Source organism: Capricornis sumatraensis, unplaced genomic scaffold (assembly GCF_032405125.1).
Source record: "Capricornis sumatraensis isolate serow.1 unplaced genomic scaffold, serow.2 scaffold15, whole genome shotgun sequence".
Classification (NCBI taxonomy): domain Eukaryota; kingdom Metazoa; phylum Chordata; class Mammalia; order Artiodactyla; family Bovidae; genus Capricornis; species Capricornis sumatraensis.
Genome location: NW_027184626.1, coordinates 3,757,852 through 3,782,964, shown reverse-complemented (window position 1 = coordinate 3,782,964; position 25,113 = coordinate 3,757,852). Strand labels below are relative to the sequence as shown.

Genomic DNA, 25,113 nt, shown 5'->3' with positions numbered 1-25,113 from the left:
CCATGGACACAAGAGGAGCCTCGTGGGTTACAGTCCACTGGATTGCAAAGTCAGACATGACTGAGCGACTGTGTGAAAGAAAAACAAAACACTTCCTTAACTTTCTCAACAAGGTTAGGAGGGGAACATCAGAGGACTGTCAAGAGCTACAGCTGGCACTCAAGCAGGTATAAAACTTACAGAAATATTGATAGCCAGGAAATAGCTTTGACAAAGGTCCAGAAAAGGCACATGAAGGTTTGATTTATTGTCCTTTACTTTGTAAAGCCAACCCCACCAGGTCCAGACATCCCATATTTTGGGCCTGCACTACCAAAACAATGTCAACATTGTTGAGTTATCCTATCCTACTGTTAAACAAAGGAAAAATGTAATAATAATGATCTTAGGTTTCTGATAAGGGCAAATATACCCTTGAGTTCCATCTCATATAAGACCTACAGTCCCTTCTCTGACCCTTGGAAATATTGATCTTACTGTATCTTTGAAATGTAAGCACCCAAAGAGATCCTTGTTGCTAAAGCAATTCAGTTCAATTCAGTCACTCAGTTGTGTCTGACTCTGCCGCCCCATGAACCACAGCACTCCAGGCCTCCCTGTCCATCACCAACTCCCGGAGTCCACCCAAACCCATGTCCATTGAGTTGGTGATGCCATCCAACCATCTCATCCTCTGTCGTCCCCTTCTCCTCCTGCCCCCAATCCCTCCCAGCATCAGGGTCTTTTCAAATGAGTCAGCTCTTCGCATCAGGTGGCCAAAGTATTGGAGTTTCAGCCTCAACATCACTCTTTCCAATGAACACTCAGGACTGACCTCCTTTAGGATGGACTGCTTGGATCTCCTTGCAGTCCAAGGGACTCTCAAGAGTCTTCTCCAGCACCACAGTTCAAAAGCATCAATTCTTCAGCACTCAGCCTTCTTCACAGTCCAACAATCACATCCATACATGACCACTGAAAAACCATAGCCTTGACTAGACAGATCTTTGTTGGCAAAGTAATGTCTCTGCTTTTGAATATGCTGTCTAGGTTGGTCATAACTTTCTTTCCAAGGAGTAAGCATCTTTTAATTTCATGGCTGCAGTCACCATCTGCAGTGATTTTGGAGCCCAGAAAAATAAAATCAGCCACGGTTTCCACTGTTTCCCCATCTATTTGCCATGAAGCGATGGGACCAGATGCCATGATCTTCGTTTTCTGAATGTTGAGCTTTAAGAAAACTTTTTCACTCTCCTCTTTCACTTTCATCAAGAGACTCTTTAGTTCTTCACTTTCTGCCATAAGGGTGGTTTCTTCTGCATATCTGATGTTATTGATATTTCTCCCGGCAATCTTGATTCCAGCTTGTGCTTCCTCCAGCCCAGCGTTTCTCATGATGTGCTCTGCATATAAGTTAAATAAGCAGGGTGACAATATACAGCCTTGATGTACTTCTTTTTCCTATTTAGAACCAGTCTGTTGTTCCCTGTCCAGTTCTAACTGTTGCTTCCTGACCTGCACACAGGTTTCTCAAGAGGCAGGTTAGGTGGTCTGGTATGCCCATCTCTTGAAGAATTCTCCACAGTTTATTGTGATCCACACAGTCAAAGGCTTTGGCATAGTCAATAAAGCAGAACTAGATGTTTTTCTGGAACTCTCTTGCTTTTTCCATGATCCAGCAGATGTTGGCAATTTGATCTCTGGTTCCTCTGCCTTTTCTAAAACCAGCTTGAACATCTGGAAGTTCATGGTTCACATATTGCTGAAGCAATTACAGGACCGGAAACAAACAAATATGAGAGATAGTTTTTTAAGAAAACAAACCGTTTGATATTTTCATAAGCTCCCTTGCCCCAAATTTTGTCCATAGCCTCCACAAGATTATTCATTCAAGACAAGTAAAATTCTTAATAGTCTTTTCCACAAATATTGGCAAAAGGCTTTAGCCACCTGAGTGGGTATATTTAACTTGTTCTATCTGCCAAAAATGCCATTTAGGTCTTCTATAAGCTAGAAAGTTTTTGTACTACTGTACTGGATATGTGGCTAAAATTTTTAAATGAAAGCTATGAGATCACAGTTTGCATCAGTCTCTATCTATATATCCATGTATATCTATGTATGTATGTTATGTATGTGTGATATTTTTATTCCTCTGGATAGTATTTGTAAAAACTTGTGAAAGACCTCTATTTAACTGGCTTAAAGACAATACAAGCACTTATTTAAACTAAGACTAGTCAAATAAGTTTATGTTGTCTCTACTTTATGCTTGAAATTATAAAATTATAAATTCTACTCAAGAACTAAATTTACAATAGAAATTATTTCCTTAATGTATGTCAATATGGTAGAGAAAAAAGTCATCTTTAAATTATTAGATTCTTTACTTCTGTAAGTTTTGCTACTTGCCTAGTTTGTCAACAAGAAAAATAACATAAAATGATGGTTAATTTTTAATATCATTAAATTTTCATGGCGACTCAAGCATAATTGTTAAGTACACATGAATTAAATAGATATAAGTGGTAGAAATGTTCGTAAATGAATTTTGCAGGTATCATTCATAAAATGTGTCTGCTTAAAAATAGTTTTCAAAATCTTTTTGTAACATTAACTTTAAATGATATTCATTGATATCTAGTTCATTTCCAAATAAAATAGTGAAATATTAATTGCCAAACACATGTTTAAGTTTATATGCTTTTCACCTCTTATTACAGAGAAACTAAAGGTATTTGGGTTTGTTAATAACATGTTGTTTTTACCACTTTAAAAAAATTGTACTATGAAAAGGCATATGTCTTTAAAAATCACGAAGTGATATATTCCTGGAAATTCCCTGGTAGTCCTATGGATAGGACTTGGCGCTTTCACTGTTGTGGTCTGGGTTCAATTCCTGGTTGGAGAACTAAGATCCTGTGGCGTCCACACAGCACAGCCAATAAATAAAGATATAAAAATTTAAAAGAGCAAATAAGATAAAAGATAAGGGTTCTAGTAAACAGGATTTTAATACAGGAGAAAGGAGAAGGGAAATTATTGAGATGAAGGGAACAGTAACCCTAAGGACTCCCTGGGGGAAAGCCAAGTTAAAGAAGTCCTGGAAGGCTTCCCTAGGGGTGCAGGGGATAACAATCCTCCTGCCAACAGCGGGCATGCGGGTTCGATCTCCAACTGGGAAGATTCCACATGCCGGAGCAACTCAGCCCGGGCGCCACTACTCCTGAGCCTGCCAGCGGCAACTACCGAAGCCCAGGTACCTAGAGCCTGTACTCTGCAACAGAAGCCAGCACAGTGAGAAGCCCAGGCACCACAATAAAGAGTAGCTCCCCACCCACTGCAACTAGAGGAAGTCCACGTGCAGCAGCAAAGACCCAGCACAACAAAAAATAAACGTTCGTTGACTAATTTTTAAAAACCCTACTACAAATGTGTGTAATAGACAAGCTTAAAAAAAAAATGTCCTGGAATGTTTGAAACTATTGAAAGGAGTTTGACAACTCTGACTGAGATCTAGGGCGATGAATTAATACATGAATAAGTAAATGGAAGACTATGCAAACAAAAAGTAAGGCAATTGTCAATTCCAAGAAAACTAAAACACAAGAAAAGAAGATATACAACCAAATTATACGATCATAGTATACTCATCTGTGAGAGTTTGTACATGCTTGTAAAGGGGAACAAGACATGGGGAGTCCAGAGAGCTAAATCTTCATCTTCCTTGGCGGAAATCAGTAGAAAATACCCATGATTGAAAATAAAAAATGAATAGAATAATCATACTCTTGACATATATGGCCATAATAATAAAATAGAACTAAAGAAGCTAAAAATACCTAAGAAGTTGAAAGACATTGCCTCTAGTGTTGGGAATTGGATAAGAAAGTTTAGGGCTATCTTTCAGCATTTAACTTATAACCCCTCATTTGACTTTAAAAAATGTGCGTATGAATTTTATGATTAAAAAAACTTTAAAACATCTTATGTAAGAAAAAGGACTAAAAGATACACACCAGAATGTTTATACTGACACTCTTCAGAATTTTGTTCAACTTGTATATTTTGGCATTTTCCAAGTTTTGTTCTTTCAGCATATATTACTTTTATAATTAGCAAAATAATAAATAATTACACATACAGAGAGGAGTGTGCAGAATCACTAAAAAAAGAATGATTTTTTTGAAGTCCTCAACATTCCTCTGTGTATATGAATTCACCCATATTGGTAGAAATAGTCTGCCAATTAACTTTAAATTTATCCTTCTTTCATGCAGCTCATCTGTACCCAGATCAGTGGTCTCTTAAGCTTCAATAGAAAGGAGTTAAATATTAATTTTCAATGAACTTCATGAGATGCATTAAAATGGCATATAAGCTATAGAAAAAGAAACATGAGAGAATATGTCAGAACAATCCTGTTTTGTTTAGGATCATTTTTATTGTATCATTAACTTTCTTAAAAGACTGAAAAATACTCTTATAAGAATAGAATTTATATTTCTTGGAATAAGAGATAAGTTGCCAAGCTCCTGGAACACTGTCCCATCCAGGCCTTCATTTGGGAGATTATATTATTGAAGGAGGATAAAGCAGGAAGAAACATTTCCTGAGGCCTGGGTACTTGAGGAGGCAAATTTGGCCAGATCTGAGATGATAGTGATAACAGGCTTGAGAAGTGGCAGGGCCCTGCATCCCACTCCGTGGGGGTCCCAGAGCAGTGGTAAGAGGTCTCTTGGATGGCATGCAGCTGCTGGGAAAGTGAACATGAATTGCTCTCCCTTGGGAATCAATAAAGCTTTTTTAAAAAATATTTATTTATTTGGTTGTGCTGGGTCTCAGCTGCAGCAATGTGAACTCTTAGTTGCAGCATGTAGGATCTAGTTCATTGACCAGGGATTGAACCCAGGCCCCCTGCATTGGGAGCACAGAGTCTTAGCCACTGGACCACCAGACAAGTCCCTCAACGAAGCTTCGAGAAAGAGCTTCTGCCTTCGAGTGAACCATGTCAGCCTGGGTAATTACCATCATATGAACATCTCAGTGATGGACTGAAACTCTAAGGTCTTCCTCAAGTTTTCTGGGCTTTGTCCTTTCTTGAGATGCTTGTAAGCTCCTGGGCAGGGGATAAGCTAAAGAAGTTTTACAACACCATCTTTTGGGGAAATGGGGCTTAGAGACAAATTTTGTTAGATTTAGAAAAATAAAGCAAAGTGATGGTTCTTACACCCATTTATAGTATAGCAAATTTAGACCCTCTGCACTATTTGACCTAGACTTACCTTCTCTGAATGTGACTGCAGAGTGGGAAGTGAGATGGTTCTTGAGAGCCCTAGGGATGAAACTACTTTCCTGAAAATGGCTCTTCGATTTAATGATTTTGGTCACCACTGACCCTGGAGGTAAGCCACGGTGTTTTTAATTTTCAGTGACTCAGACCTCTCTGTCTTGATAATCTTGTTTCACTATAATCTATCCCATCACTTTTTTGCTGTTGTTGTTCCTGCAATCTGGTTTTTATTTTCTTGTCATTCAGTCACTCAGTTGTGTCTGACTCTTTGCAACCCCATGGACTGCAGCATGCCAGGCTTCCCTGTCCTTCATTATCTCCTGGAGCTTGCTCAAACTCATGTCCATTGAGTTGATGATGCCATTCAACCATCTCATCCTCTATTGGCCCCTTCTCCTCCTACCCTCAATCTTTCCCAGCATCAGGGTCTTTTTCAATGAATCAGCTTTTCGCATCAGGTGGCCAAAGTACTGGAGCGTCAGCTTCAGCATCAGTCCTTCCAATGAATATTCAGCACTGATTTCCTTGAGGACTGACTGGTTTGATCTCCTTGCAGTCCAAGGGACTCTCAAGAGTCATCTTCAATACCACTATTCGAAAGCATCAGTTCTTAGGCACTCAGCTTTCTTTATGGTCCAGCTCTCACATCCATACATAACTACTGGAAAAACCACAGCTTTGACTACATAAAACTTTGTTGGCAAAATGATGTCTCTCCTTTTTCTAAATTAAAATCTATTTGTGTCAATATATGAAGGACATGAAAAACTATATGAAAATAGCATAACCTCAGGAAGTATTAATAACTGACACTAGTAAAAAAAAAAAAAAGACCGTATTAATGAAAAGAGGCATTGGAATGAGTTTTGTCAAAGATTGTAAATAGTCACTTGCTATGAAGCAGTGCCATTCCGTGGTCAGGGCAGCTCCTCTCATTAGCCAGCTGACACTGTCCTTGTGTAGTTTGGCTCAGGGGTGCAGAGGACCTAGTCTCATCTCTGCTGTGGCAGCATGGCTGCTAGGAGAATTTGGAAGAGGCAGGGGAGATGGGAGGGCTGGCATGTGGGGTAAGGGACACAGCTGGACTCTCCCAGGGAGCCCAGATGCTGAAAGCTGAAGATGGAGTAATTTCTAATGGAGCTGTGTAATAGCCCTGTGAAACAGGACCAGCATCCAGCTGCTCCCAGCAAGTCCAGCATCCTAGCCACAGGTCAGAGTGGCTCTCTGTGGGGACATTCCCTGACTCAGGGCAGTGCTTCACCCTAATCCAAAGCTGGCATTTTGTTGGCCAGGTTCTTGGGTCATTGAAAAATGGTAAATGATTTGGGTTTGCCTAATCCAAACCAGTGTGTCTTTTTCGAGGATTAGTGATCACTTTCTGTTCTTTTAGCTCTCAATGTCTCTGTAATTTCAGTTCCCGCTCTTTGCAAAATAGATCGAACAAGCAAGATGCTTTCCTGCATCTCATAACACCACCCAAACTCCAGAAATCATCTAACTTTTGTACTTAATTTACTATGTAGTCTTGGTGTTTTTGTGTTTTGAGTCAGATACTCAGTTCATGGGCTTTCCAGGTGGCTCAGAGATAAAGAATCTGCCTGCCAAGCAGGAGACGTGAGTTTGATCCCTGGGTCAGGAAAATCTCCTGGAGAAGGAAATTGCAACCTACTCCAGTATTCTGGCTTGGGAAATCCCATGGACAGAGATGCCTTGCAGGCTACAGTCCTTAGGGTCGCAAAGGAATCAGACACAACATAGCGACTAAAAAACAACAATCTGTTCATACTGAGAAAAAATACTACTACTTAATATACACAAGAGAAATTATTTCTACTGTGGTGTCAATACTGTGCTATAAAAGTTATTGTGGTCTCGCACAGAGCCACAACTTACTGACCCATGAATTGATCTTTAAGCCTAAAACAGTACCAGCCTAGTCATCTGCCAGGTGCTTTACTGCTAATCACAGAGGAGACTCTACCATTCTTCACCCTTGCCATGCATCACTCTCTTTCGTCTTTGTTCCTGCTGTCTCCTCAATGTGCTGTGCAGACAATGGAAGAAATAATAGGTGCTGGTGTCAAAGACAACGCCGGGGGGTGAGCAGAACCAGACCTAAAAGCTTAATCCCCGAAACAGTAAAGTTCAGCAATTAATCCCAAAGACAATGGAAAGTATTCATGAGTATTAAACTGGAAGGTAACTGGATCAAAATCTTAAAACAAAGTAAATTAACACTCTCGATTGCATTCAGGGACTGCTGCTAGAAAACTATACGAGTAATTCAGATGGCAGATGAAGTGGGAAGTGGATAATAGAACTAGGAGAATTCAAGAGATATTTAGGAGGTTTGAATAGTCAAGATTGGAGACTATTTTGAGACACAGGGATAAAAGGAAAGGTATATAATGCTAGCTTTTTTTTTACTCAAATGCTTGCAATGTGTTAGCCACTTAATAAACATTATTTATAATTCTTTCAGGGGTCTTAAAGATAGGTATTATGTCCATTTTACAAATGAAAAACTATGTCTCCCAGAGGAGAAAAGTCCTGCCCCAAGACATACAGATAGTGAGTGGGGGAGCTGGGAGTTAGATTCAGGTCAGGTCCATGGTCTTTTCAGTTTACCTCGTTACCTTGAAGTTCAAGTGAAAGGGAAGAAATTCTCTCACAACACACTATAACTTGTCTACCTCTTGCTGATTTTAGTTCCCAATATAATTATACAAATCCATTTTATGTGTTTTAAGTGTGATTTTCATCTAAGAGGTTAATCTAACTCCAGGCAATGCCGTTAAACAATCAGAGACTATTTCAAAATCAGTATTCTTTTTTTGTTAAACAGAGATGTTACTTATTTATTTTTGGCTGCATGGGTCTTAATTTCCACAGGTGGGCTTTCTCTAGTTGTGACGAGTGGGGGCTGCTCTCTAGCTGCAGTGCTTGGGCCTCTCATTCCCGTGGCTTCCCTTGTTGCACAGCACTGCTCTAGGCACTCTGGCTCCAACAGCTGCGGCTCCCAGGCTCTAGAACACGATCTCAGCGGTGTGGCACTGGGGTTATCTGCCTGGTGGCACATGGGATCTTCCTGGACCAGGGATCAAACCCATGTGCCCTGCATTGGCAGGTAGATTTTTAACCACTGGACAACCAGAGAAGCCCCTAAAAATCAATTTTCTTAATATGAGTACAACTGATAATTGTGGAAAGTTTTTTATTTCTTTGTGAATACTTTCTTTGTACTATTATTTCTGTTACATTTAAACTTTCAGATTCAATGAAATTATAACTTTAGAGTTCACTTCCCTTTTTCACATTATGAACAAATATTTCCCTTCCCACATGGGTCAGGTTACAAAAATCCTTCCTCAATTTACACAAAAATTGGGCATTCATCATTGAGAAATTGTAATGAAATAAGTAACTGATTTTTCAAACATGTGATAAAACATAATCTTGTTGACAAAGAGATGGGAATGTTCCTATTTTCGTTTGCTCTTTCTAGAAGAGTATTCTGATTTCATTTCTCTGTTAAGTATGACTTTTGAGTTTAAGGTTTGATCTTTTTATTTGTGCCAAATCAACTGCATACCATTAAAGTTCTTTCACTGAACTAAAACGCAGTGATTTCAATCTGTAAATTAGCTCTGGTAACATTACAAAATGCTGAGAAGAGAAGAAATAGTTGGAAATATGGGAATAAGGTAATGTACCTGGATCGTATTTTTTTTCCCTTTCTTGACAAACAAATATTTTATTTCTCCTCTTAAGAAGCAAATAAGATAATATGCTCAACTTCATATTAACAACAATTTATCTGTACACACTGAATTGAAGATGCTTCTGTTCTCTCTTTGACATCACTCTAAATGAAGATGCAGCCACAAATTATTTCACCCCAACACCTCACCTCAAGTCAATATCATACCTCTGTAAGGTGGCTGGTTGCTGGCATGTGAGTGGTCTATTTCCAACTCTGTTAAATAGGAAGTGAACTCACAAACACAGCATCATTTTTCACACTGTCTCACATGAGCTGAACCAGAGATTATGAGGGCTAGTATCAGTGCTTTATACATTTATTTTGGAAAATAATTTCCTTGACTGCTGATTCAAAAGGATTTTCAATTAAAGAGTCACTTATTAATAGTAAATGAGAAATACTGTAAGAATATGGAATGATAAACTCTGCATACAGAATCTATGTGTTATCTTAGTAATTTTTATGTAAATCTCAAACTATTCTAAAATTAAAAGTTTCAGTTCAGTTCAGTTTAGTTCAGTCGCTCAGTCATGTCCGACTCTTTGCGACCCCATGAATTGCAGCACGCCAGGCCTCCCTGTCCATCACCAACTCCCGGAGTTCACTCAAACTCACATCCATCAAATCGGTGATGCCATCCAGCCATCTCATCCTCTGTCATCCCCTTCTCCTCCTGTCCCCAATCCCTCCCAGCATCAGAGTCTTTTACAATGAGTCAACTCTTCGCATGAGGTGGCTAAAGTACTGGCATTTCAGCTTCAGCATCATTCCTTCCAAAGAACACCCAGGACTGATCTCCTTTAGAATGGACTGGTTGGATCTCCTTGCAGTCCAAGGGACTCTCAAGAGTCTTCTCCAACACCACAGTTCAAAAGCATCAATTCTTCGGCGCTCAGCTTTCTTCACAGTCCAACTCTCACATCCATACATGACCACAGGAAAAACCATAGATTTTTTTAAAAAAAAGTATAAGAGAGAACATAGTATGTTCTGGAAATCTCCTTTGAAGTGGGGAGTGGAAGTGAAGAATTTGGCTAGGTAGGCAAAAGACCTTTTATGCTATTCAAAGGAGATTCAATACATAAATTGTATAGGCTGGATGAGGATTCCTAGATCTGTGGATGGGCTTCAGGGGTGTTGCAAAACCTCCTGAGTTGTATAAGATTATATTGTCTGAATGTGTATAGTATGTTTTTCTCTGAAGAAAGTTAAAAACTTTAATTATTATTCAATTATTCTTAAAGGGAAAAGCACATAAAATTGTTAATAATCACTGCTGAAGGTAATGTTGAAATTGAAATATTTCGAGCAAGAGATATGAAACAATTCTATTTTTGTGTGCAAAAAAGATCCCTTCTTGGTAGTCCAGACTATAGTGATAATGTGTATGTATTTGGAGAAGGAAGGCAGGAGTTAAAGCCAAGATGGTGATAAAGACCATGATCTTCAGACTTTTTTGAATTGTGGTCTACTTTGCAGGGGAAAGGAATGACCCCATAAGATACCCTACCCTACTGTTGCCACTTTCCTGAGAAAAAAATTACTCAGTCTTTGGGATGAAATGTCATTTTTGTAAACCAAAGTTTGATGGGATTATATATACATCAACTTTATCATTGTAGATAAATGCACTGTACAAAAAAGGTCTCAATGACCCATATAACCACAATGGTGTGATCACTCACCCAGAGCCAGACATGCTAGAGTGTGAAGTCAAGTGGGTCTTAGGAAGCATTACTACAAATAAAGCTAGTGGCAGTGATGGAATTCCATCTGAGCTATCTAAAGTCCTAAAAGATGATGCTTTAAAGTTCTGCTCTCAATATGGCAGCAAATTTGGAAAACACAGCAGTGGCCACAGGACTGGAAAAGGTCAGTTTTCATCCCAATTTCAAAGAAGGGCAGTGCTAAAGAATGTTCAAACTACAGTACAACTGTACTCATTTCACATGCTGGCAAGGTAATGCTCAAAATCATTTAAGCTAGGCTTCGACAAGATGTGAGTCGAGCGATTTCAGATGTACAAACTAGATGTAGAAAAAGCAGAGGAACCAGAGATCAAGTTGGTAACATCCGTAGGATCATAGAAAAAGCAAGGAAATTCCAGAACATCTACTTCTGCTTCATTGAGCACACTAAAGCCTTTGATTGTGTGGATCACAACAAACTGTGGAAAATTCTTAAAGAGATGGGTATACTAGACCACCTTACCTATCTCCTGAGAAACCCGTATACAGGTCGAGAAGCAACAGTCAGAACTGGACATGGAACAATGGACTGGTTCAAAAATGGGAAAGGAGTATGTCAAGGCTGTATATTGTCATCCTGCTTATTTAACTTATATGCGGAGTACATCATGTGAAATGCTGGGCTGGATGCAGCTCAAGCTGGAATCAAGATTGCCAGAAGAAATATTAATAACCTCAGATATGCAGATGACACCACCCTAATGCCAGAAAGCAAAGAGGAACTAAAGAGCCTCTTAATGAAGTTGAAAAAGGAGAGAGAAAAAGTTGCTTAAAAGTCAACATTCAAACAACTAAGATCGTAGCATCCAGTCCCATCATTTCATGGCAAATAGATGGGGACGGGGGCGGGGGGGGCGGAGCATGGAAACACTGACAGATTTTATTTTCTTGGGCTCCAAAATCACTGCAGATGGTGACTGCAGCCATGAAATTAAAAGATGTTTGTTTCTTGGAAGAAAAGTTATGACAAACCTAGGCAGTGTTTTAAAAAGCAGAGACATCACTTTGCCAACAAAGGTCTGTCTAATCAAAGCTAAGGTTTTTCCAGCAGTCATGTATGGAAGTGAGAGTTGGACCATAAAGAAGGCTGAGCAATGAAGAATTGATGCATTTGAACTGTTATGCTGGAGAAGACTCTTCAGAGTCCTTCGGTCTGCAAGGAGATCAAATCAGTCCATCCTAAAGGAAATCAGTCCTGAATAGTCACTGGAAGAACTGATGCTGAAGCTGACGCTCCAATATTTTGGCCATGTAATGCAAAGAACTGACTTATTGAAAAAGACCCTGATGTTGGAAAACACTGAGGGCAGGCGGAGAAGGGAATGACAGAGGATGCGATGGTTGGATGACATGAGTTTGAACAAACTCCGGGAGATAGTGAAGGACAGAGAAGTCTGGCATGCTGCAGTCCAGGGGGTCACAAAGGGTCAGACATGACTGAGAGTCTGAACAACAACATGGGTCACTATGCACCAGCATCCTGGCAACAGAGAAGAAAAACTCTTCCCCCGGAACAGGGATTCCCACATGCTGCAGCAGCAACTATCTCCAGGCTGGTGAAAGGTAAAGCCCACTAACTTCTTCTGGAGAAGGACTGAGGCTTAGCAATAGTAACAGCAGCTTTACGATCAACAGGTCATTTTCTTGAGCTGTCTGGGATGTCCAGTTTCAGGATGAAGTTAGAGTAACTATAGATACCGTGGACTGAGTAAGTATCCTTGGATTCTTTGAACTTCAAAGGAAGAATTGCTTAATAAAGAAGATAGAACACAATTTCCTGTTAATGTGGCCAAGTGGGATCTTAATTAGGAAAACATCTCAGAATGGTGAAGCCCAACACTAAGGCAGGCCACCTTTCAGGATATAGAAGTAGCTATAATTCTATTGAGTTATCTACCTGTAACTCAGGTACTGGATAAATATCCTTTCTTTTCAACCTCACCTTACCATGAAGAGGTTATCTATGGTTGAATTAGCACTATCAGAGCCCACATTTCCTATAAGTGATATAAACTTGGCTCCAAGTGCTTTATACATATTTGCCCAAGTAACCTATCTTAAAAAAAGAAAAAAAAAGGAGGAAAGATTACAAAGCTGCACTAATCTCTATGATCCTGCCAAGATCATTCTCATGAAGTTATACTTTATAAAGTATGTGCTTATGCTCATAATTTGTACTCTATGAAGCTCAATCTTTTCTTCTATAAAATGAGAGTACTAATGTTCATCCTGTAGCTTTGTTGAAATCACACCATGAAGATTACAGCAAAATTTAAACAACCAAATGACAGCTCCTTTTCTACCCTATTAGTTCTTTCTCCTCTCTAAACAAGAAAAACAAATTATTATTTTAATATATCACATGCCATAGCATTTACATAGACCACTCTTGACGATCTCAACAAACCACAAACCCAGAGGTAAGAAGATTTTATCATAGTTGATGAATCTTATACTACAATAAGAGTGAGAGAAAACAGAAAATTTGTTACCTTCGTGGCATCTATTTATTAGTTGATTTTAGAAGTGTTTGAGGAAAAATAAATAATAAGAAATACCACCTGGAAAGACCACTATTAAAAACTTAGCACAGTAATCAAGATAGCATAATACTGAAGGGAAAATAAGACACGTAGGTCAATGGAACAGAATAGAAAGCCCAGAAACAGACTCTTACAAATATGCCCAGTTAATTTTTGACTAAAGAGCAAAAGTGACTAAATGGAGGATGGGCAGCCTTTTCAATAAATGGAACTAGAGAAATTGAAATTCATCAGCAAAAAAAAAAAAACAAAAAAAACTTGACCTAAAAACTCACACTTTATGCAAAATTGTACTGAAAACAAAATTTTAATTTAAACTATAAAACTTATAGAAAATAACATAGGAGAAAATCTTTCAGACCTAGAATTAGGTAAAGAATTCTTAGGCTTGACACCAAAAGCATAATTCATAAAAGGAAAAAACAGATAAATTGGCCCTCATCAAAATAAACTTTTGCTCTGCAAAAAGACCCTATACAAGGATAAAAAGACAAATCAGAGACCAGGGGAAGATTCTGAAAATCACTTATCAAAATTCTTTTGTCTAAAACACATAAAGATCCTTCAAATCTCAACATTTAAAAAATAATAATCTAATTAGAAAACTGGGCATGGACAAAAATTCACAGACATTCCTCCAAAAAGGACAGGTATACAGCTGGCAAATAAACAACTGAAAAGACTTTAACATTATCATCCATTAGACGGATGCTAATTAAAACTACAGTATCCTGTCAAAATTAACAATGGACTTATTATACAACCTAGCAATCTACTTTTGGGTATTTATCCTAGAGAAATGTCTTCTTTCCACATAAGAACTTGTATATGAATATTCATAGCAACTTTATTCTTAAATAGCCAATAACTGTAAACTATCCAAATTTCCTTGAGGTTCCTTAAGATGTTGTTTGTATCAATAGTTTGCATCTTTTTCTAAATCACTGAGTAGTATTCCATGGTGTGGACACACCAGTTTGTTTAATCATTCACCCACTCAATGAAATCTTACTAGTTTATGGTTTTTGGCTATTAAGAATAAAGTTGCTATGAATATTCATATACTTCTAAATATCACTTGGGTCAAAGAAGAAATCTCAAGAGAAATGAAAGAATTGTTTAAACTAAATGAAAATAGAAATACAGCTTATGAAAATGTATGAAATACACTGAAAATAGTGCTTACAGAGAAATTTACAGCATTAAATACATATATTAGTAGAGAAGAAGACGTAAAATTAAAAAAAGAAAAACACTAAAAAAAAAACCCCTAATATTCTACCTTAGGAAACTAGAAAAAGAAGAACAATTCAAGCCAAACCAAATGCACAAGAAAAGAAATAATACAAATTAGAGCAGCAATGAAATTGAAAATAGGAAAACAATAGAGAAAATCAACAAAACCAAAATCTGGCTCTTTGAAAAGATCAATAAAATTGATAAACTTCTAGTAGGCTAAGAGTACAAGAGAAGACACAAATTACTAAATTCTGATACAGGTCCTGATCAGTCCAAGAAGAACTTTGAAAAATTATGCTAAGTGAAAGAAGCCAGTCACCAAGGACTACCTATGATTCCATGCACATAAAATGCTCATCCCAGGGAAGTACACAGAGACAGAAAGCAGATTGGTGACTGCCAAGTGCTGGGGTTAGGGGTCAGTAGGTGATAGCTGAAGGACACTTCCTTTCTTTTTGAGGTGATGAAAATGTTCTGAAATCAACTTTGGTGACAGGTATATGTATCTGTGAATACATTAAAAACCACTAAAGTGTACACTTTAAATGAGTGAATTGATGGTATGTGAACCATCTCAATAAAGGCATCTAAGAGAAACAACAGAGTGCAAAAAATTGTATACAACAGGCTAAATTTTCTAAGAAAAGAATGAGGGGGGGGGTGACAAAATGTTTCAGAACAAAAAGCTTATCTATGCATAATATTTCAGGGAGGACCCAGGAAACAGAATATATCTATTGCCTCCAAGGAAGAGAACTGGTGACGGAAGGACATGCTTGGAGGAAACTTTACATTGTATTATCTTTTTGCATTTTCATGTGCCATATTATTAGGCAGATTTACCATGAAACTAATGAAGCTTAAACTTTGGGCCCCTCACTTGCACAGGCTCTTCATAAGGCCCCAAGAGGGCCCTAAAACATACTTACCTGTTTGTAAAATTGATGCTCATGTTTGTAAAATTTCCAAAAATGAGATGTGTTAACTTCCAACAACTCACCTTGCTATTTCTTTCCACTCCAAATTCCCCTTCTTTTACTTCTCCTTTTGTGATGTGTGAGGAAAGGAGAAGAAAGAATCTGGCTGCAAACATTTTTGGGAGCCCATGCTCTGCAACAAGAGAAGCCACCTTAGTGAGAAGCCTGAGCTCGGCAACTACGGAGTAGCCGGTGCTCGCTACAACCAGAGACAGCCCAAGCGTAGCAAGACCCGGTTCAGCCAATAAACAAATAAATGAAATTTTTAAAAAAGAAATGTTTGACCAGTTTTATTGAGGTATAAATAACATACAAAAACCGCACTTTAAAGTATACAATTTGATATGTTTTTATATATGCATACACCCATGAGGCCATCACCACAGTCAAAAAAGATCATATTCTTCACCTTCAAAAGATTCCTCTCGTTCCTTCATCAGATATGTGCTTTGCAAAGATTTTATTCCAATATTTTCATTATCTTAGCAGCATCTTTTTAAAAGCAAAAGTTTTATAAATTACACTGAAGTTCAATTTATTTATTTGTCCTTTTCTTGAGTATGCTTTTGCTGTTGTATCTAACAAACAAGTCACAAGATTTTTGCTTATTTTTCTTGGAGGAGTTCTATTGTTTTAGGTTTTTCATTTAGGTCTACAATCCATCTTGAGTTATTTTCCGTATGTAGTGTGCAGTGTGGATTCAAGTTCATTTTTTTGCATACCGACATCTAGTTGTCCCAGCACCACTTGTTAAAAGGCCCATCCCTTCTTCACTACATTGCCTTTGTGCCTTTAAAGCATTTTTCTATATTTACAGAAACGTTGCAAAGGTAGTACTGACAATTCTGTCACTGAGTTTTCCCAATGTCAGTGTTCTAGTTTTGGCAAATGTAGTTTTCTCTTAGTTTTGTCTACGTAAGATGTAGACATTAGTAGATTACTATTAACTAAGTTCTAGGCTTTATTTGATCCCACTAGTTTTCCCACTAACGTTCTTTTTCTGTTCCAGGATCCAACAGGGAATACCACATTATATTTGTTTTCATGTCTTCTTAGGTTTTTTGGTTTACACATAAATAAAAATGCGCTTAGACCAAAGTTTTCAACAGGAACAAGAAAGAACATTAAATATTACTCTGAAGTGCTAATCGTTGTGGCTATTAAGATTTTCAAGCAAAAGTGACTTCCCTGGTGGTGCAGTGGTTAAGACTCCATGCTCCAATGCAGGAGGCCCAGGTCTGACCCCTAGTCAAGGAACTAGAGCCTGCATGTTGCAGCTAACAGCATGCGTGCCACAATTAAAGATCCTGGATGCAGCAACTAAGACACATCACAGCCAAATAAATTTTAAAAGGAAGTTCAACTGGATTAAAAAAAACGATTTTAAAGCAAAAGAATTTTCTTTCAGAGTTCATAATGAACAGCAGCATTATTAAATAGCAAATATTTCATAGGAATCATCAAAATAGCTGCTGTTTTCATCCAGGAACATTTGGAAAAATACTAAAATGAGAAAAGCTAATTAATATTTATCCAAAACACTTTATTAAAACTTAAAATGGAAAAATATGTATAAAATTAACTGGTAAAGAAACAAATCAGATAGCAAGTAATAGTCCATTACTGGAGATTTTATTTCAGATATAACAGCCCTGATCAATTGTTGACTGTTGTGTAATATGGTTAATATAGAAAACCTTATGAGTGATTTTTAACTTTCTTATCAACTGAAAACTAGCTATGGCTTTATTCAACAAAGTGGAGCAACTTCTGGATGACTTGAACCTGTTGTTGAATGGTATTTGTAGTCAGCTGTATGATAAGAAAGCTATAATGAAAGATGTGAATAAAGCATTTTTTAAAAACATGAACAAGTACAGAATATGTGCTCTGTCTAGTTTCTTTAAATTCACTGGAGAAAATGTCACATCTTTGATATTAGGATTTGTTGAGTTGGATTCAACATTTTGCAACGATTATTTGTGTTCTTTTCAGGTATAATTCTCCACTTTTACAAAAGAATTCTGTTACTAGAATTGCCTACATGATTTTCCAAAAAGATTCTAATTCCATATGCTAACTCACAAATTATCCTAAATAAATATATAAGGAGTATACATGCACGCATGCTCAGTCCCTCAGTTGTGTCCAACTCTGAGATCCCCTGGACTGTAGCCCACCACACTCCTCTGTCCACGGATTTTTCAGTCAAGAATACTGGAGTAGGTTGCCATTTCCTAGTCCAGGGGATCTTCCCAACCCATGTACCTGGAGGCAAATGAACTTCTCCAGTGTGACGGCAATATGTGAGGCTAGCTAGAGTTATGGTGAGAGTTCGTGTCCTTGCCAAGTGCTTGGATTGTTAGAAACAGAGGCTCTTTTTAAGTAGATATACACCAAATTCTGGTAAAAGTTCATTATGCTCTCCAAGTCCCCTATGAGGACACTGGCTTACTATATGAGAACAAAATGAAGGTCCATCATTAGGACTGTGGACCCTTAATGAGGTCACTATTCCAGAACTTAATAAACACACTCACTACTCTCTGACCAGCTCACTGGGAGGTGGCTATCTTGTAAAAATGTGGGCTCCTTGGGAGCTTCAGCTTTATACAAGGCAACACATGGAAGATGGCCTCTCAAATGTGGCTTGGCCATTCCTGAACACAACATGACACTCAGATTGTGAAAGACCCCAGAGATCCACTGATTAACAACATTCCCTTCCAGTTACTTTCCCATACAATGTTTTCTCCCATCATCCCCTCCTGAATTCAGTTCAATCATCCTTTTATCCTTACCACTCCATTAATATCATTCCACTCAAAGTCACCATGAGTTCCAGATGTTACAGCCAAAGGTCAACTCAGTCTTCATTTTATCAAAACCGTCAATAGTATGTGACACACCTCACTCCGTTTTGAGAAACTAGGCTTCCAAGACACCCTCCTTTTCTTTCCCTCTCTCCCTCCTTTCCTCTCCTTTCCTTCCCTCTCTATCCCACACTCCCTCCTTGTCTCCCCACACTTCCATCTCTCTTCTTTCTCTCCTCTCTTCCTTTCTTCCTTGGTTCTCTTACCTCACGAGCTGCTGCCTATCTTTTTGGTTGCATCATTCTATCTTCCCTATTTCTAGGTATAAGAGCCCCCTTTTTCAGACTGTTGACCTTTCCTCTTTATCCATCATTGTTCTCCTGGTGATCTCACCTGGTCCCACTGCTTCAAATATTATTAGATACTGATACCTCACACAGTTGTACCTCTAGTCATGAAATTGTCCCAAATTCCAGATATGTACATCCAAATGAGTACCTAGCTCCCCCTTGGTAGCCTAATCGTTGTCTCAAACTCAACATGCCCAATATGAAACTTTTTATTTCTGCTCCCACCAAAAAATTAAAAAAAAAAAAAATCCCACCCAACCCTCCAGTTTTATCTCAGTAGAAAACAATTCTATTTTTTTATTTCTTAGGTCAAAGACTATAGAGATATCCTTGATTTCTTTCTCTCTCATTCAGCTTTTGTCCATCAACAAATGAAGTCAGCTCTACCTTTAAAATATACTGTCTTACTGCTTCTTCACAACTATTGCCTCAATCAAACCACTTCAATTTCTCACCACACTAATGCAAAATTGCCAGTTGGTCTGCCTGCTCCCACAACTGTTCCCTAACCATTTCTTCTCCAGATAGTGACCAGTGATAAAAGGGGGATTGCGACACTCCTCTACTCATACCCTTCCATGCTTCCTGTCACACTGTGAGTAAAAACTAAAATCTTCACCATTCCCTATAAAGCCCTACCCAGCCATGCCCCCAAACATCTTCCTAAATCCATTTCCAACCATTCTCCTCTTCCCTCATTCTACTAGCCTTTGCTGCTTCACTTATACGTAAAGTTCCTGTACACACACAGCTCTGCAGCTGAATTATCTGTTTTAATTCACCTAGTTGTTCCTTTGCTAGTCCATACTCTTGTTATAATATTTTCATCAGATCCCTTAATATCTGGTGTAGTCATCCCCCCTTTAATTTTCTTCATCGACACAGATTTGGCAACTCTGAACTCCATTCTTTTATCTGAATTTTAGAATTTGTTATTTTGGATACCCTAAGTATCTTAACAGTAATTTGATTTGCAAAGCATTGAGTTTGCAATTTGGTTGATCTTTAACTTTGAACGTGAAGTCTTCCCATCTTTAAATATGGTATATTTGCCCAATTATTAAAACCTGTTTTATCTGCTTTGTTAGAGATTAAAATATTTCCCCATAAAATCTTGAATATTCTTAATTAGTTTGATTCCTTTTCTCTTTTGGCCTCATCCTTCTCCAGCCTTTCCCCACCTTAAGCCCCATACATATATACGTGATTCAACAGTACTCTCTCAGTGGCCTCTCATGAGTTTTGCATTAGTTCTTCAGGTCTTCCTAGATTTTCTTTTTTATCCTGCGGCATCTCTGGAGCTAGGACGGCAAAGGCAACATGCAGCCTATGCTGGTTTGCCCCCATGGTCCCACTGATTGTCTATGATGGTTTGAGCTGAATTATTTTACTATTGGCAAGTGAATCTCCTAATTAAAACATGTCAGTAAGTGGCACATATAACAAAATGACAAATAGGGTTGTTTATGGGCATTATAGGAGAAAGCAATGGCACCCCACTCCAGTACTCTTGCCTGGAAAATTCCATGGACAGAGAGGCTTGGTGGGCTGCAGTCCATGGGGTCGCTAAGAGTCGGGCACATGACTGAGCGACTTCATTTTCATTTTTTACTTGCATGCATCGGAGAAGGAAATGGCAACCCACTCAGTGTTCTTGCTTGGAGAATCCCAGGGATGGGGGGAGCCTGGTGGGCTGCCGTCTGTGGGGCTGCACAGAGTCGGACACGACTGAAGTGACTTAGCAGCAGCAGCAGCATGGGCATTATTTTATATTTGTCATATGCTCTCTATCTCACACCATCCAGTCCTTCTTAATCTTCCAGGCTCCCTCTGAGTCCTCCAGCAGCCCAGGTCATCACATGGCTGCTAAGTCCTACTCCTCTTTCTGTTCCTTCCACCTGCTCTGCACAACAAAGCTCTTCAGCATCCAGAAAGGCTGGATCTTCCCTCTACCATCAGATCGGGATTTCTTCTTTTTGAAAAGTGATCTAACTTTAAAATTTAGAAGCGATCATTTGTTTGTACCAAGAGATTTTTCATCCTAGCAGAGATAGTTTCAATCCAAATTAATTTATAATTGGTGCAAAATTTCACAGTATAACCAATGAAAGCAATTCAATAAGTATGGTAGAGAATGGTCCTGGGTTGTAGCATTATCAGGTAAGTAAACAAGTTCTAAGAGACTTCCACAGATGGTTTATTCTTTACAGTATTTTCTCCATTTTTATAACTTCTTCCTTTGTTTTCACTTTGCTTAGCACCTAGGTTTTATAATGTAAAAGTGAAAGTCACTCAGTTGTGTCCAGTTCTTTGAGACCCCATGAACTATATAGTCCATGAACTTTTCCAGGCCAGAATACTTGAGTGGGTAGCCATTTCCTTCTCCAGGAGATCTTCCCAACCCAGGTCTCCCACATTGGAGGTGGATTTTTTACCAGCTGAGGTTTTATAAAAATTCTACAGTTTTTTCTTTCTTTTTTCCTTATGCAACACTGTGACATTGTAATGTGGGCCTGTAGTTCTCTGACGGAGACAGGGTTTTATTCATCATGCTGTTTAAGTGCAGGTCAGTCTTAAGGCTAAGACACACGATATGAAAAAATTATGAAATCTGAGTCTCTTAAGCCTAGACATTAACCCAGCAAACCTCTAAATTCTGATTAGCTTTCTCTTTACCCTCATTTTACTTTCTCTTCCCATCTTCACTGTGTGAAATTTTAAGTTCGTAATAGGGTAAAATTGCTTCTACCTTTGTTTGTAAGATATGTCATTTCAAAATTTAATATCTGAAAAATATCCAGAGGGGAATTTCATCAGATACACTCCACTCATTAGTACAAAGGCTACTGAGGTTCTCTATAGAGTCTATGTAGAATATAAGGATCACTCTTTTGTGTGTCTTGCTTGTTTTATTTTTTCTTATTCTTGTCTCCTAAACTATCTGTAGTTACAAATATCTAAACAGGTATATTTGGTACATGCAGAAGTCTGTCAGCATAATAAGCAAATGTTTTAAGTTAAAGTCTCTGGTAAATTACACTTGTGTTCTTGTACCGTTTAGTATGATTTTAGTAAATCATAAGAAAATTGATGGCTGCACTAATTAACTTTTTTCAGTCATTTTTAAACTTTCAGATTTATAAAATGTAATCATTGTTGCAATTCTTAGTGTTTTATATTTCTAAAATATGGTTGTTTCATGATAATCAAATATAAGTTATATTGGAAATATACTCGTTAAAAAATACTCCCTATTTTTTATATTTTCACTAGCTATACCTAGACAACATAAAGGCAGCTATTATTTTTTAATCAACAGTGGTTGTAAATATTCTATTTTACTTTCTTAGTACTAGACTATAGCACCAAGTGATACACTTACTGTTCTATTTCTGATATTACGATTTCAAGGCAGTTGTAGAAAATGCTTTAGTAGATGTAATAGTCAAAGAAGAGTCGCTAGAATTTGGAAAGTCATTTTGTAGTTTAAGGGGAAAATTAATTTTGTTTTGTTGTTTTAACTTTTGTTTGCTTTTCTCAAAAGTCCCTTCTTAACTAGTGAGCCCAAAATGTCAGGCCTGTAATCCCAGCTAGAGCTTTACCAGGTGTGTGTACTTCCCGGATCACACAGTTCAATGAGCTGTATTATCTGTCTCTGCACAATCTCTTCTGAAGTCAGTTGCTGATGCTGTAATCATAACCCTTGAAATGTATGGGTAAATAAAAGCTCCTTTATCAGAAATGTATGACTACTCACTTTCTCAAGAGACTCTTAATGGCAAAATTGTGGCAAAATGAGAAATGTCTTCCCTCCTATTTATTTGAAAACAACAAATTATAGTCATGATTTCAAGATTTCCTTCCAGGGCCTCATTAAATTGCCTCCCATGTCATAAAAAACCTCTTGTGAAAGATGCTTCCGGAGGAAACTTGTCACATTAAACTGTCAGTCAAGTCCTCTTCTCAAGTTTTGCTACTGTCTTTTGATCCAAGAGGAGCCACGGAGATGAACCATCTCTTCCTTAAGATTATTTAATAAATAATTTTCCATCCATTACTCTTATGCATAATAATCAGCAGCACTCTACACTATACAGTCTTGTATGTAGAGCCTACTTTAGATTGGGATGTGGAATAGACATTTTAGAATACTAAAATCATTTCCATACAAAAAGCCAAATTATTAACCTAGCAGGAGATTTTGTTGTGTTTGGTTTGTTTTCTAAAGACTGAGACACACTAGATAAAGCGTTGTTCATCTCTTCCATGAACCATAAAATTAAAGGAGATAACTGGGTTTTCCACACTTGATTCTTTGTCTCTGCAATAGAATAGGTTTTTAGCATTTGAGCAGCTTAAAGCCATTTGGTTAGTTTTTCCATATACTTTCTTTAAAAATCACTCTTCAAAAGTGCCAAGTTCCTGATTTTAAAACTCTAATCATTTGGTTTTGACCAATTGTGTGGGAAGAAATATAAAATAGTTTTTCTTGTGTTCAGCCATATTTTCTTTGGTCAATGCCATTTCTGTTTTCTTGGTTTATTCTTTCTGGATTTTTCTAAATCATTACCCTTCATACTGAATATTATGGGGGAAATATGAGCTTAATATTTTTTTTTTTCCAAAACCAGTCTTTTGATAAAGGGCAAAGTTGAAGGCCGAAATAGACAGATAGCTCAATCAACAGATTGATTTGTACCTCCACTAGTTTGTTCCTCCACCAACATAGGCTACATTATATTTTCAGTAAAAACAGAATTTAAGACATTAGTAATAGAAGTGAACAATTCATTAAGTGTTTGATAGGTTCTCATTCTAGTTTATATATTAATCTTTAAAAATATTAACTACTGAGTAGCTCACACAAAATGGAACTTTTTAGAGGGAATTTAAGCTGATTTTTCTGTTCAGAAATTTTATAGTTAGTTTTCAGATCAGATTCATGATTTTCTCTCCTATGTTCTTTGTCTTACTTACACTGTTTTATCTCAGGGTACAACAAAGAACAAAATTAACAGTGCCTTAAATGTGAGAAAATACAGTGGGTCCTCATCATTTAATTCTTACAAGAATATTTTGAACTGAGTGTTTTTACTTTCATTTGCAGATAAGAAGGTTGCAACTTGAATGGCCTATGTAACTTGCTCAAAGTCATAGTGCAGAGCCCTGAGGTTCAAACTCAAACTTCTTTTATTCCAGAACCTAAATTCATAACTAAAATACTAACTCCTAAAAGCTATGTGGACATCCTAGTGGGCATTAGAAAGGTGTCAAAGAATGTTAGAATCAGACGAAATATTAGTGAGCATGTCATTTTAATATGGATAAACAGAAGTTTATAAAGGCAATGACCTTAATGTCATCTTTTTGTTTAACGGCAGAAGTCAAATATCTTCCTATTTAAGTGCTCACTGAAAATAATCTCAAAATCATTATTTATAATTTTATTTAAAATCCTTTTTGACAGTATTACTTCTATAACGTAGAAAAATCTTATGGTTGCTATGTATGTATTTTCTTTTTGCTGCTCTAGTCTTGCATGTATGCTAAGTTGCTTCAGTCATGTCTGACTCTTGGTGACCCTATGGACCAGAGGCTCCTCTGTCCAAGGGATATATCTCCTGCATCGGTAGGCAGGTTCTTTACCACTAGTGTACCTTGGGAAGCCTACTGGGTTAATCAACTTAAAAATAAGTCTTTTGTCACAGAAGAAATTTCTAATTCCCAAAAAAGTTGATTTCCAACATGACAATTTGGAACCTCATGGGAAAGACTTGAAAGCCTGGCTTGTGATTAATTGATTTGATTCACAAAAATTACTTATCATATTTTTTTCAATAATTGTTGCTTAAACATTAGGTAAAACAGACAAATTTGCTTAAGTAAATGTTATATCTCAAAATTTTCAGCACTATACTGATTTACAATAATTTTTCTGAGTTTAACCTCTGTTAAAAGGCAGCCATTCATTAAAAATCATTGCTCCCTCCATAACAATAAAGCAAATAATGAGTGTGTGTGTACACCCACCTGTTTGTGTGTATATGTTTATATACACATATATATTTGAAGATATTCAATAGTTGCAGATGTAAAGAATTCTAAAAGTAAGATATAGAGAGGAATGAGATCTTGAGTAAATAAAGGAAGATTGTTGGCAATTCCCTGGTGACACTTGCTGAATACAAGCATAGAGGAGAAAGATCAGACCTAGCATAGTGAGAGGTAATCTGTTGGAGTAAACAGCATCCAGTAGAGTTTTCCACAGCTGTGTAGGTGACATGAATGACTGGAATCTGGCGGAGCTAGTTTTTTCTTCCTATAAGACTTCACTCACCCAGTAAACATTTACTAAGAGTGTGGCATTATAGAATGCTGGGGGACAGACTGAGGAAGAAGAGGAATCTT

At 37.6% G+C, this 25,113-nt stretch overlaps 1 protein-coding gene across 3 annotated transcripts in view; it reads right to left on the bottom strand.

Annotated features, from left to right (window-relative positions):
• The window catches only part of LOC138072388 (lysozyme C, kidney isozyme-like), a 55,455-nt gene that overhangs the window by 9,646 nt on the left and 20,696 nt on the right, over nt 1-25,113 (bottom strand). Inside the window, exon 2 of one of the 3 annotated variants that reach the window (XM_068963476.1) lies at nt 15,566-15,675. The exons of 1 other annotated variant lie outside the window; for it this stretch is intronic. The gene's annotated coding sequence lies outside the window, so the exon portion shown is untranslated. Of the gene's footprint in view, nt 1-4,202; nt 4,326-15,565; nt 15,676-25,113 lie in introns of those variants that run through there. One more of the 3 variants, XM_068963478.1, reaches the window with a different exon arrangement.